At 40.7% G+C, this 14,621-nt stretch overlaps 1 protein-coding gene and 1 pseudogene across 3 annotated transcripts in view; both read right to left on the bottom strand.

Annotated features, from left to right (window-relative positions):
* Nucleotides 1-14,621, bottom strand: part of ATP8A2 (ATPase phospholipid transporting 8A2) — a 547,249-nt gene that overhangs the window by 249,524 nt on the left and 283,104 nt on the right. The window lies entirely within an intron of this gene.
* Nucleotides 5,638-5,750, bottom strand: LOC111826716 (annotated as a pseudogene).

The following is a 14,621-nucleotide window of genomic DNA, read 5'->3' on the forward strand; positions in this document are numbered from 1 at the left end:
ATACTAAGATTAAATGTTTCCACATTCCAGATACACTCTTTCTGAATGAATGAACTTTCAAAAACAGGAGCTGAGCTCTCCTTTACACTCTACCAAAAAGGAGGTGAGGAGAGCGAGAAAGGAGGATGGAGGAGGGAAGAGGGAGGAGGGAGGAGGGAGGAAGGAGGAGGGAGGAGGGAGGAGGGAAAGAAGAAGAGGGCAGGCTGTAATCAGGAGAGAACATGAGAGCTTTAAAAAATACTGCTTATAGAAATGTGCTGCTTTAATAATTTCTCACAATTACTACTAATGATCTTATTGTTGTTTAAAAGGTTCATTTAACCCATTCTATATTTAGTCATAATATAAATCTTAGTGTCACACACATACACACACAGCACAACATCGAGTCTTGATTCTCCTTTTAGTATTGACCTTGAAAAATAATCTTGCTAGTGTCTTAATAAGTATTCTGTACTTTCACCTTTTGTACTACCCAGAGCTTAAATATAAATAATTCTAAAACAGATATTCTTAAAATCTGAAGTTACTCTTATATGGTCTCTAAATCTTGATTTCAAACTCGAAAAATTTCCTCAGCGATCAAGAATTTTAAAGGAATGGAGCCCTAACAACTAATTTGGGACAAGGCATATTTATCACCGTTTAATCTGATGACTGCCTTCACTGTCCTACAGTCACTCTCTTCTATCCAACCACCGTGCAATTGTGAGTCAAGAGGGAACTTGATATTCTTTATTAACCGAACAAAAACCTTATAACCTGATCCTGTGCTGTGGCTGTAAATGCTGCCTGTGCAGCTGAGGTTTTGAGGGTCGCTCTCAGAAAAAGGGAGGACACCCTGTCTACTCAAGATCGATTTACTCCACAGCCCAGAAAGGGCCCACTATGAAATCAGTATACCCTGCTTGGGTGTTTAGAATTTATGCATCCCCACTTGTGTCCATGACAATTTTATCACATGTCCAGGAAACAGAGCAATCAAAGTGGCACTAAGACAGGAGTATAGCTTCTGAAAACCTAACATCTCCACTAAATGATGTAGAATATATTAAGATCTGGGCAACCACATTTAGTGTCAAAATTTAATAGGTTGTATGTTGTGAATTACATAGTTTTATATTCTCTGAAATCCACTGGTTAGAGTCTGTTTCTTTCTGTATAAGGCTGAAAAGAATGGAGCAGTCTATGAAGGCTGGGATTTAAATAAAAGATATTAGATCCTTCTGTCCCCAGGCTGAAACAGGGATTAGAATAACACATTTAAATACCTTAATGTTTTTAGCACAAAAAGCATTAATTTGATACTCTGTTTCCTTGAAATGCTTTATTAAGGTCACCAAGTCCCTCTCAGGAGTGTCTGCCTTCCTTGAAGTTAACGTACATTTATTGTTCTCCACTGCAAATTTCACTACTATTTCAAAACAGCTGCCTGGCCTCTGCTGCGGGGAAGGTGGGAATAGGAAACAGAACCAAGAGGAAAGCTGAGAAGTGTTTGAGTTTTGACATTTCAGAGCAAGCTTATGGCTCCTTCAGGACCAGGCATCATGAGCTCATGCACCACTGAAAATTGATGACGACCAAGATGCTTAATAGAATGATTTTAATTAGACCTGCCCTTTATCTGTCACCTGTGCCTGGAACAAAGACCATCTGGATACAATCCAATACAAGCCAACTGTAACTACTTGTCCTCTGAAAAAAATGGGGCAGTCTGTGCACCTCCACCTTCAGCCCAGTCCTGACCCTAACAACCAAGAGCCCTATGAGCCACGGGAACGGCAGTGGCCAGCACCATGTGCACTCAAACCTGAGGAGTTAGTTCACATATTAATGCAGCTCCTTTTTTTTTATTTGAGAGTGGAATTTGCTGGGAGGGAATGGAGGTAAATGAGACAAAGCTATTTCTTCCAAGTAGCATATACCCCTTTTTAAACTTAGAGCCTGTATTTAATAAGCCGTAAGTCTCGATCTAATGGCAGGAAATGATAATGCTTTTTTAATTCCATGTATGTAAAGCGGTTTAAACAAAGAGGTGCATTTATATAAACCCACAGAATGCACAGCTCTGAGAGTGAGCCCTTACGTAAACTATGGGCTCTGGGTGATAATGATGTGTCAACGTAGGTTCACCAATGGCAGCCACTGAATCCTCTGGTGAAGGCTGTTGATAATGGGGGAAGCTCTGAATGTGTGTGGACGGACAGGAATAGTGGTGTAAGGGGGTGTACCTTCCCCTCAGTTTTGCTGTGAATCTAAAACTGTTATAAAAATTAGTTCATTTGGGGGGAAAAAGAAGCAGCAGCATTCTACCATTCTCAAAATACCAGCAAAACCTGAAAATGACACCTAATGATTGTATATGTCTGCTAAAGTCCTGGAGAGTGACAGAGAAAGCTAGGCAGACATGAGGCAAAAGGGGCAGGAGGTCCTGGTGGTGGCGGGATGAGTATGGGCATAGTGATCAACCACATGAGAGTCTGCATAAAGACACCACATGAGCCCCAAGACATTGTACACCTGCAGATCAAATAAACTGTAACAGCGAGTTATAATGGTAGTCCATCTACTGCAAAGTTGAATTTTAACTTGCTCTTCTAATTGATTAAGACCATCATAATGGCACTTCTTTGCATAAAGACTGGTCTGAAATGTAGTTAGCTGTGTACTCTGTCTCCATAACTAGACTGTGAGCTATCTGGTGTTAGGGGTTTGTTTTACTCATCTTTAAATCCCATAGCACCAAACATAATAGCTAACAAACGTTTGTTGAATTACCTGTTTTTTAATGACAAATTACACAACTTTTTTGATGTTAAACACAACTCTCTTTCTCCTTCTTAATTATAATTATTTCCATTTCAGGTTCAAGAACACACTTAGATCTTATATGAATAATGATCTTCTTGCTATTTGATCAAAGAAAGTGAGAGAATAAGAGTTTTTATTCATTACAATGCCTGTTCAGAGAAGCTCTCTTCTGAACAGGCATTGTAATGAACCTTTGAGTTCACCTGGTAGCTATACTTTTCAGAGTAATTAATACATGGACAGACATGTGTATCAGGTTACCACCTATTCTAAGTATCAATGACCTAAAAATCAAGTTTGCCCTTTATGGGGTTCAATAGGCGGGGTCGACACTGCTAACACCTGCCATGTTTACCTTGGCCGGCAGCTGCAGCGAACCAGTGCATGAGACCATGCAGCCCTCAGGACAGAGAGCCTAACAGCCTGGAAAGGAGATCAAGACCAGAGCTAGCTAGATGCACAACCTCTTGCTGGGGGGCTAGTACAAGAGGGCAGTTAGAATGAATAAAGTTTCAGTCAAGAAACTTGAGAAATAGAGGGAAGGTGCTCAGGAGCACATACAGTAGGGACTCCTAGCTTTATGCAGAGACTTTTACTTCTCATCCCGTAAAGGTCTTGAAATACAATGGGGGAGGCAAGAAATGCCCATGCAGTCAGTACCTTGTAATTCTATCTAGCCCATGGCTGAAGATGGGAGTCCTCAACCAAACTGAGGGTCAACTAAGGGAATGTGACAGGGGAGGCTAAAGCACTGTCACAGGAAGCAAAGTTTCAGAGGATAGCCTCTCTTTCACTCACAAACACATGCGTACGTGAGCATACATAGTATCTCATTAAATGGAATTGGTCCACACTAAAGATGGAATCTAAAGAAGCAATACCTTTGGTGTTATATATATTTTCAAGCCATGCAACAAAAATGACCTATCATCCACTTAGATCACAGTGACCCAGTTTCCAAGGCAAAGTGACAAGCACATGTCAAACCTTCATTTTGGCTCCATGGTGACAATAACTGACGTGTGGAGAAAGCCTTCATAATCCTATCGGCTGCTAAGAAAATTCCATTCTTTCTCCAACATATCCCCCCATCCTTTCCAAAGTCCATTCGCTCCCCTCTAGGATTTTTAGTGTGCCCGCTGTGAAAGCTGTGAACAAGGGACAAAATAACGCAGGTCCCGAGGCTATTTTTTCATTAATCTTTTAGAGCGGTTGGTTATCAACCTGTGGGTCTCGACCCCTTTGGGGGTCGAATGACCCTTTCGCAGGGGTCGCCTAAGACCGTCGGAAAACACATATATAATTACATATGGTTTTTGTGATGAATCACGATGCTTCAATTATTTTCAATTTGTAACAATGAAAATCCATCCTGCATATCAGATATTTACATGACGATTCATAACAGTAGCAACATGACAGTGATGCAGTAGCAACGAAAATAATGTTATGGTTGGGGGTCACCACAGCATGAGGAGCTGTATTAAAGGGCCGCAGCATTAGGAAGGTTGAGAACCACTGTTTTAGAGAGAGTGGAAGAGAGAGAGAGAGAGAGAGAAAGAGAGAGAGAGAGAGAGACATTGATGTGGGAGAAACACATCGATGGGTTGCCTTCTGCACGAGCCCCTGACCAGGGCCCGGGCCTGGGAGGAGCCTGCCACCGAGGTCCGTGCCCTTGACCTGAATCGAACCCGGGACCCTTCGGTCCGCAGGCCAATGCTCTGTCCACTGAGCCACACCGGCCGGGGCCCTTAACTTTGGTTACCATGCCGGCCTTTTCCCCCAGAACAGATCATTTGGAAGGGTATCTATTGGACCTACCCTGACCAGCTTCACCAACTAGAACCATGGAGCCATCACGGGAATATTCTTAAACAAAAAGAAACTGGTGTGTTTTTTTGTTTTTGTTTTTTTTCTCAAGTATCCATTTATTACTCAGTCCACAGAGTTTTCCTATGTTGATGGTTGGGTTGGTCCTCTAACCAGAGCCCGGCCGGCCTTTTCCTCCCGGCAAACCCTCCCGCAAACTTTTTACAAAGTCCCGTCCGTATTTGCCATGACCTTGTGCATCGATCCCTAATGGGTCTTTGTCCCCCCACCTTCAGGATCCATCAATGAACTGCAGATTCCCCGTTTGTAATGTACACGATTGGGTACATTTTGTTAATATGTTTTTATTCCTAGGTTTTGCTATTAAAAAAAATTTTATACCATTTCCAAGACAAAAAAAGAAAAAAAAAACAAAAAAGGAAGAAAAAGAAAATGACCAGTTGATGCTTTGAAGAATTGATGTCCCTAAAATTCCACGAAATGCATCTTCTTAGTTTAGAGGGGATGTGGGTTTGGACACTGGAGTTGCATCTTCTACGCGTCAGACACGGAAGATGCTTAACGTTGCTACACTGCTCGTCTTGGTAGGGGGTTTGGGTTTGGGTTTGGAGGGGTTTTGTTTTAATTTCTTTTCTTTTATGTCCCCCTCAAATTTAAAAGCCTTAAATGTACTGTCAGCCTCAGACCGTTGTCAGGCGGGATCGCGGTCGATGGCCAGTCCACGTGCTGTGGCTTGGACGCGGCTCGGGGGTTGGTCGCGGAATAAAGGATGCATGGACCGGAAAAAAAAAATAACGCAGGTGATGACCATGTGTGAACATGAATAAGGAGGAACGGCGGGGATTGCTTCAAGGAGAGGAACCAAAAGATAAGGTATAAATGGGATCCTTGCCTCTATTTACCCAGATGTACTACCTCCCTGGTTCTGTTTTTTCTCCTCTGTGACCAACAATGAGAATTCCAGTGTTCTTTAAGCCTAAGCGCTACAGTGCTTTAAAAAAAATGAAACACTTCACAAATCTGCATGTCCTCCCTGAGCAGGTGCTATGCTAATCTTCTCAGCCTTGCTCCAGTTTTAGTATATGTGTTGCCTAAGTGAGCATTAAAACCTATACTTTAAAGTCAAAGGCAAGAAGATGAGACAATAATAATATAATAATAATAATAATAATAAAGGAACAGCAGCAAGTGCTGATTTAGTACGTGCTATTTCTTCATCGGTAACTCGGTTAAGTGCCTCCCATGCACTGGCTTGCTTATTTATTTATTTGTTTATTTATAAATTTATTTTTGAGAGAGAGAGAGAGAGAGAGAGAGAGAGGGATTGATTGTTTCACTATTTGTGCATTCATTGGTTGATTCTTGTATTTGCCCTGATAGGGGTTTGAACCCACAACCTTGGCATATCGGGACAATGCTCTAACCAACTGAGATATTCAGCCAGGGCTGCACTGGCTAATTTAATCCTCACTGCAACTCTGAGAAATAGGTATTATTCTGACCACTTTATGGATGAAAAAACTAAGCTCAGAATCCTAACAAGTGGCAAAACAGGACCTAAACACAGCTGTGTCAGTCCAGGATCTGCATGCTCAACCACCTGCTACACTCGGCTATTGTGGAAACAACCACTTGGATGCTCTGTGAGCAGTCAGGCTGGCTGGGCTGGGGGACAGCACACAGGCTACAGATCTTCTATTCCCAATACTGCGGGAACACAACAAGGTCACCTTATCCCCCAATTCTCAGATTTCTGCTTGGAACTTGGGGATGTCACCACAGCCATCTGGCTCACAAGATAGCTATGAAGACCAAATACATTATAAAGGTGGACGAGCATTTTAAAAGGCAGAAAAGAAAAAAACGTATTTTAGTTTCTGCCTGACTCTTGGATTAAGTGCCAAGCACCATTCCTCACTTCTCCATGGAAGTCATCATCCAGGCTCTGAGCTGAAAATATTCTTCCCCCCTAAGGTGCTGGCTCTTAGGATCTTTAGGATGAAGATGGGATGAGAACCAGCAGAGAAAAAAATTTTGGCTGATACGTCCTTGTTTGCATTTATCATCCCTTCTGTATTGAATTGTTTCCATGCATAATTTTATATAGACTTGCTTTGTATTCGAACCCATTAATATAATATATTCAACACTAATATTCACACACACTGAATATGAATATATGTAAATTAGACTGCAAGTTCTTGCAGGGTAAAGATTATGTCTTCAGTGTTTAATTGCCATACACCTGATAAGTGCTTGCATGTGGGGCTATTGCTAGGTTTACCTGTGTGCATCAATGTGCAGAAATAATGGGAGAAGTTCTGATATACACGAGAGGGAAATGGCACGCATGCAGATTTAGAGCAGAGAGCAAATGAAATACAAAGAAAGAACTTTGTCACTGTCAGCACACCTTTCTTAGTGGCTTTGTCCTTGGGTGAAGTCGGGAGCTAACAGGAGGAAGATCTGCCTCTGACACTGGAAGTGCAATCATATCAGAGATTTTCTCCAGTGATTAGAACTATACAATTAGCCAATGTGTCCTCACACCCTAAAACAATGTCCACCATTCACTGGAATAAATTACAAACACATGCAAAACATGCAACCATTACAAGCATGATCTTCACCTCAAGCAACATTAAACCTGGAGGACTGATGTTTTTTCATTTCTCTACTGCAAATGGGCTTTCCTCTTACTCTCATCTCCAAAGTAAAACAGAAAAGCTAATACGTGTTTCATTTTTTTAAAGCAATTGGAGAGAAACTGATATAAAAGAAATTTCAGAGTCTGCCTAACTTCTCATGTAAAATGACACCAGAGAAGCCAAAATCAGAACTACTCACTGCAAGAGTTAACCATTTTCAGTGAGCCTCAAATCCTAATGAAATTGATAATTATTCTTACACCACAGATAATCTATTGCTATAACAAAAAAAAAATATCTAAAAAGTACTTCACCTCTGAAATGATGGGGAAAAATTATGAAGAGAAACAAAATTAAAATTTGAATTGTTCTTTATATTTGATCTGAACAATTTTAAGAGCTAAGACCTCTCTGCCTCCTTCCTGACATCAGGCAATTCTCCAGGATTCTGACTTGCACAGGGTTTTATCTGAGTACAAACCTCTAGGTAGAGCTCTTCTAAAATTGAATGCATTAACTTTTAGTCAAAGGAAAAGATTTTCCAACATCAGTGAAAAGACAGTTTTGATTGGTTTCCGAGAAGTTAGTGGCAGTCCATTAAGTCATATTAGTAAAAACTCAAAAAAAAATCACTTAGGGTTTTTTCCATTCTAAATGTCTAAAAGTTGAAGTTTTTGTGAGAAGCAAACAGAAGGCCATTGCTTCCTGGAAAGATAATGGCTGATGGGTCCAGGCAGTCATCACAGTAATGAGCTCCTTCTGTTTGACTTGCCCACTGACATTCCTGAGCTGCAGAAGCAGCCGCCAGGGCCAGTGAGTTTAATAAGGCACTGATACTCCTTGTCAGTTTTTATTGCACATTTTGGGACTCTTTATCAGCACATTACGTAGTTTAGGTCATTAGTAGAACAAAGAAAAATATATTAAGCAATCCAACTCTGCAGATTGCAGCAAACTAGCCAACCAATATAAATGCGTGGGGTAATTAAGTGAGATGTGGAGCCATGGCCTAATGCTCCCGAGGTGCTGCAGCGATAAGACGCCCCTATCAATCGTGATAGAGTCAAATGGTATCTGCAGCTCTTGGGATAAGTCACACAGGCATGGTGCTAAGTGAAAGGGGACCAATTTCTTTTTGAGTCCTAGAATGAATGAAGGAGAGAAAAATATACACCAATGTTGGCTTAATGCACTTTAATGGCAATTAAGAAATAGCCATTTTCTATATTAACTAAGGAAATAGATTTTTTCTTAACTCTAGGGGCAAATTTTGATCATGTGGGTGGCGTTTCTCTTTTGTGTGTACACCCACTCACCAAGCCCCAGGGAGAAGGAGAGATGCTTCATTCCAGAGCACTACCTCACGACTTTCTTGGGCTGCCAGTTCTCATGACCACAGGTCTGTAAGAGAGAACTGGGAGATGACATCACAGACATGGAGAGGCCATCCCTCACTGCAGAGGGTCATTGTCCCTCTGTGTTCCCCCATGAAGGCCAGCACCACAGCCATTGTTTCATATAACCCCAGTCAGCGCTCACCTCCATACATGGTTGGCACTCAGATAATACTTGTGGACTGACCTACCACACTAGAATGAGAGTCTCCAAGCTTACAGCTACACAGGCTCCAGTCTGTAGAGAAGGCAGAGCGTTGTATTCATTACAGGGAAGGGAAGTGAATAACCACACAACCCAGAGCGTCTGGCCAACATTCATGTGAATCAGCACTGAGCTGGACGCTGAATAAGTAGAAATGGTTTTATAAATGTGTGGGGGTCGAGCCTGAGGGACAGCTGTGGGACCACACACCATGAGTGCTATCACTCGGTTTGTGGGCTTCCAGTGTGCATAAGCCAGGTCTGCTTGTGGTTCCACGTCCCAGATTTACCTGCTGTTTTGGCTCATACGACATTCTTGTTCGTGCTGTGGCCAGCCGGACTGGTATTTCTCTGAATAGTGGTGCCACAAGTTAGTTACTTCACCCAGCCTGGTCTGTCTCTCTCTTAAGGCCCAGCATGGTAAAGAGTACCATGGGAGAGTCCCAAGACCCCACGGTGACCCAGGCCCTGTCCCTGCCCCAGTTCCCCACTCTCCAATAAGAGAGACACACGTGGTATATACACCCCTCCAGCCAGGTGGGAAGTGAAGACTGCAGCACATAACAGTTCAGCCAAAGACTCAGTGGAGGATGGGTAGTTCCAAAAGAATGGGCAGAGATAGTGGGCCAGATGGACAAAAGAACAGCTCAGGTGAAGGGAACAGTTCGAACAGATTTGGCAAAGACTAAAATTACATAATGTCAATGTGTATGTAAACAAGCACCCTAATATACTACCAATGAATATATAACTACACTTAACTTCTGAACAGTCAACTTCACTCCATGAATCTGGGCTAGAAAAGTAAATGGATAAGCAAACAGGGTCACAGGCATTACACCATTGAGAATGCTGTAGCTCTAAAGTGTGCCTACCTGGAATATGGACATATGTTCACCATGCTGTTGAATAAGGAAAGCAAATTGTAGGACTGTGTGCACTAAACACACACACACACACACACACACACACACACACACACACAGATAAAGCTTGGGGAGAAGCATCTTAGAAAGTGGTTATCTCTGCATAGAATGGATTTAGGTGTATTATTCCTTCACTTTGTTCTCTCTGTTTCACATCATTAATCTGTATAACTTTTGTAATGATAAATCAAATAAGTTCTTAAAAACAAAAGCTGATTAAATATCCAAGGCCTTTTGCTCAATTTCATACTCCTCTTTAAAGCCTTATGACCACCTCTACTGTGGACTGAAGCCATTTGAATCATTCTGCACTACATGATATATTTATTGTCATATTGATATGTCTGAGTTTTCCAAATACAAAGCACATAAAAAGTCCTTGAAAACAAGATGCTGACATTTCTTTGCACTGTGCCTCTATGCCTCTCATTATGAGCATAATTTTTATCACTCTTATTTTTTTAAGCCTCACTGGAGGACATGTTTTAATTGATTTTGAGAGAGAGAGAGAGAGAGAGAGAGAGAGAGAGAGAGAGAGAGAGAGAAGTGAGAGTGAAACCTTGATCAGTTGCCTCCTGCTGGGGATCAAACCCGAAATCTGGGTATGTGCCCTGACCAGGAATCAAACTCATGACTGTTCAGTGTATACGATGAAACTCTACACAATTGAGTCACATCGCCCAGGGCTGGGCATCATTTCTCAGACCCACTAAGCATCTCTGGATGAGACGAATTCAAAATAAGTCAAGGGTTTGGGAGGTTCACTTAGCTACCTTCAAACAACCACAGAGAAAGTTGGAGGAGAATCAGGAAACCCACCTAATAAATCACATTTACACAATAAGCTAGATTTCACCAGAAAAAGGTGCCATTTGCACCTTGAAAACAGCAGTGTGACTGCCAGTTAAGCGATAATGTTTGGTAGGTTAGGTGTATTAATGCATTTTTGACTTCACAATATTTTCAAACTATGATGAGTTTATATGGGTGTAACCCCATCATAAGTTAAGGAGCATCGGTGCACTGTGTTGCAGTAAAAAAACTCACTTCAATTTTAAACCCTAAACAAATGGAACTGAAAATTCTCAGGCTTTAAAATGGAAAGGTTGCTATTATGTTACTTAACTGATCTGTCAATGTAATCCCCAAAAGATTTCTATCTTTCCCCTAAGCAGCTCTTTCAAAATAGAAATTGTACATATACAAATAGAAGCTCTTTACATGGAAATATTTTTAATGTAAACATAATGTCAATTATTAGAAACTAAAGAGCAATATTATAGCTATCTTAAGTAATCAATTGTTCTCAATAGTGACCAGAACATCTTGTTTTAATTTCCTTTTCACTTTTAAAGAAAATCTCCACAAACACAATGGGTTTGCTGCCTTCCACTCCTTTGTCTCACTGCAGCTCTGCTCTGTTGACAGGCCCACTGCCCACGGCACCCTCTTAAATTCCTCAGTGGTCCTCTCCAGGAACAAGCCTACGCTTAGTAGGTCACCATCTAAGAGGCTTCCTGGTCAAGCTTTCGGAGGTGATGGAGTCTACTACCTTGATTGTGGTGCTGGTTTCCCAGTGTTTGCATATGTCCAAGCTCATCCAATGGCACACACTAATGTGTGCAGGTTTTGTGTATCAATAATAACTTAAAATATATAATAGTCTGTTTTGTTTGTTCATTTATTTTTAGATTCCACATATAAGTGAAATCACCTGGTATTTGTCTTTGTCTGATTTACTTCATTTAGCATTATACCCTCCAAGTCTGTCCATGTGGTCACAAATGATAAGATTGCGTTCTTTTTTATGGCTGAGTAATATTCCACTGTAGGTATGTACCACATCTTCTTTATCCATTTATCTACCAATGAACACTTGGCTACTGTAAATAATGCTGCAATAATAACCATGTATGGTGTCAGGTGGGTACTAAACTTAATAAATGATCATTTTGTAAATATCTAATCACTATATTGTACATCTGAAACAAGTATAATATTACTTATCATCTGCAATTGAAAAATAAAATTTTAAAAATATATAAAAGAGCCTGTTTTATTCCACTCACATTTCTGCTGCCCGGCTTTTTTTCCCCTGACAAAATATCCTCCTCCAATCCCCAGCTCCCTGTCGCCCTCAGCTACCTTCTACTCCATTTTGAAGACCTGATGTCACCTCCTCCTTAGAGGGGTCTCCTCTGATGCTTCTCCCCACCTCAGGCCCTCCTTCCACGCCACTAGCCTAATTCCCACCAACCCCTAGTAAACCTCACTCAGAATACTCACCCCATCACCCCAAAATAACCAGTTATGTGTCTGTTTTCTTCATGGGACTAATTCCTGGAAGGCAAAGACTATTCTCTTTTGTATCCTCAGTGCTTAGTACAATGCTTGGCACAAACAGTGCCAATGATAATAAAAGTGTCAACTTTATCTAATGGAAGAAAAACCAACAAACCAAAGGATCCACAATTTCATGTTAATAAAAACTGATTTTATAACGTATATCTCATTTTGTGTTATAATTTCATTGTCCTCTAATGACAAACTCTGGTTGCTATACATATTTTAGCTTTCAAACTTTATAAAAATGTTGGCCTAGGACCGAACTGGGTTGCCTTATTTTGTTCTCCATGTCCTATTATTGAAATGCCTACGGTATGTATATGCAGTGATGATGGTGGGGGTGGTTTTTCACAAATACTAAAAAACATTAAAATTAAAAGAGGAGAAAAAGCATTTGAAAAGGCTATAACCCAAACCAGAGTAACTGCTAATACAAACAGGCCCCTTCCCAAATGTAAGCGGCCACAAGTAATGGCTCCCCTCAAAGCAGCCGCAGTGATACTGTTTACTCTCCATTCGGGGCTTAAAAGCGTTCTAGTTGATGAACAGACCCTGAAGCAGAAACATCTAAACTCATGCTAATGCCCAGCAGAGCAGTAACTTCTTTTGATTAATTTACCAGCACTGAAAGCACAGAGAGAGATCAAACCGAGTTCTGTCCTGAACAATTAAACAAGCAGGCGGTGCCCCTGGGATGGTGTATGTCAGGATGAAAGCTGGATAGGGTCGAGTGAAAAAGCAACAAATATCTCACATTGATTAATGCTTATAGGGTTTTCCCCGCTTAAATGTCATAACATTTTATTCAATGGTCAAACCAAAAAGTTCTTATAACATTTAAAACAGAAAAAAGTTCCAATAGCTTAAGATAGTTCAGATGTGTAGCGAGGAGAAAAATCAGGTCAGTTCTGAAGAGCCTTCAACACAGTTTGGCAGAAGTCTGACCGGTTTATTGAAAGATCTTCAACATGAAATCTCATGAGGAAAATCTTACCACCTCCTTCCATCAAAAAATAACTTGTCTACTATGAGTGAAATCTTCTTCATTGAAATTATTTAGCCCATTCATAATGTTCATTACCATCTGTATATACCACTTTGAAAACATAGAGCTAAAACAATGTATCTCTACTTAATTTTTAAAAACTGGAATTTAAACCAAACTGTCTCCCAAATCAGAATGAACTACATATGATATTAGTAAATAACTTATAGATTTTCTGAATGATTAGGTGAATCTATTTTTTTAAATCCAATGAATCTCTTTATAATAAAACAATACTAATTTACATACTTACAGAAAAATATCTGAACAAAGGCAACTAAAACTGCCAGCTTACTGAAAAGTCAAAATTTGCGCATTTTATATTTCAAGGTAATTCAATATTATTTTCACAAATTTACTGGTGATTTTGGGCTGCTCACTACTATTCTTTTCTAATCTGTAAAATGGGGATGATGAAGCCATTGAGGATTTTAATCTGAAATGAAATAGTATATATGAAACATGAATCTTTAAACTCTACGATATTCCATCCCTCCTCACACACTATACCAGTGGGTCTAAGCTAGACTACTGGGGCTTCATCTCCTCCGTTTCTGCACAGATCTCACCACCCTATGTTCATAGCAGCACAATTTACACTAGCTAAGATTTGGAAACAGCCTAAACAGCAAATGAGTGGATTAAAAACCTGTGGTACATCTACACAATGGAATACTACCCTGCTGTAAAAAAAGAAGGAACTCTTACTGTTTGCAACAGCATGGATGGAACTGGAGAGCATTATGCTAAGCAAAATAAGCCAGTCAGAGAAAGATAAATATCACATGATCTCACTCATTTGTGGAATATAATGAACAACATAAACTGATGAACAAAAACAGATCCAGAGACAGAAGCATGGATCAGACCATCAAACCTCAGAGAGAAGGTAGGGGAGGGTGGGGGTAAGAGGGAGAGATCAACCAAAAGACTTGTATGCATGCAGATAAGCCTAACCAATGGACACAGACACCAGGGGGGTGAGGGCATGGGGGGGGGTGGAGGGAGGGCCATGGGGGGATAAGGACACATATGTAATACCTTAATCAATAAAGGGGGGAAAAAAGAAAAAAAAAGAGCTCCTTCATAAACAGCCTTAAGGGCCGAGATTGTTCTGCAAGGTTCTCTGGTATGTGGAGGACATTATGATACCCTCTACTGCTTCTGCCAAAAAATGAAAATGGAATCCCTTTATATTTTTAAACTATTATGTGGAAAGACCACAAAAATTTGGGAATGCAAAACTGAAAATTGACTCTTCCACTGACCTTCCCGCATTCTGTCCCTCTGATGAAGATATATGCGCCCAGAGAGCACAGACATACGGACACATTTTCTTACTCAAGCACTGTGGCTCAGCCGGGCTCTGATCCCTGACTACTACTAACGAGAAAATCAGGGCTGGCCATCAGTTCCT

Source organism: Myotis lucifugus, unplaced genomic scaffold (genome assembly GCF_000147115.1).
Source record: "Myotis lucifugus unplaced genomic scaffold, Myoluc2.0 scaffold_98, whole genome shotgun sequence".
NCBI lineage: Eukaryota > Metazoa > Chordata > Mammalia > Chiroptera > Vespertilionidae > Myotis > Myotis lucifugus.